Source organism: Trichomycterus rosablanca, chromosome 14 (assembly GCF_030014385.1).
Source record: "Trichomycterus rosablanca isolate fTriRos1 chromosome 14, fTriRos1.hap1, whole genome shotgun sequence".
Classification (NCBI taxonomy): Eukaryota; Metazoa; Chordata; class Actinopteri; order Siluriformes; family Trichomycteridae; genus Trichomycterus; species Trichomycterus rosablanca.
Window position 1 is genome coordinate 35,860,248 of NC_086001.1, and position 702 is coordinate 35,860,949.

Below are 702 nucleotides of genomic sequence, written 5' to 3' on the forward strand. Positions count from 1 at the left end.
AATAAAAATAATAAAAACAACAATAATAATAATAATAATAACAATAATAATAATAATAATAATAAAAAAATAATTACAATAATAATAATAATAATAATAATAAAATACTACTACTACTACTACTAATAATAATAATATAAGAACAACAATAATAATAACAATAAAATAATAAAAATAATAGAAATAATAATAATAATAATAATAATAATAACAATAATAATAACAATAATAATAATAATAATATTAATAATAATAAAAATGATAATGATAATAATAATAATAATAATAAAATAATAATAATAATAATAAAGTAATAAAATAATAATAATAATACAATAATAATAATAATAATAAAATAATAATAATAATAAAATAATAATAATAATAATAGAAATAATAATAAAAATGATAATATAATAATAATAATAAAATAATAATAATAATAATAATAATTAATAATAATCTGTAAAATATTACGTTTTGAATTGAAACACCTGGCCAAAAGTATTCGGACGCCGGATAGATGAGGAGAAACCCAGCTTGACCGTTCCTCCCTTAGACACAGCCAGCTGTGTTTGTTCGATGCCCGGTCAGGCCGATAGCACCGCTTCTTTTCACCAGCCAGCAGTGGATTCCTCAAAGAGCTCTGTAGCCTGGAACTCTTCACTATTGAGGCAGGGGATAGATGAGGAGAAACCCAGC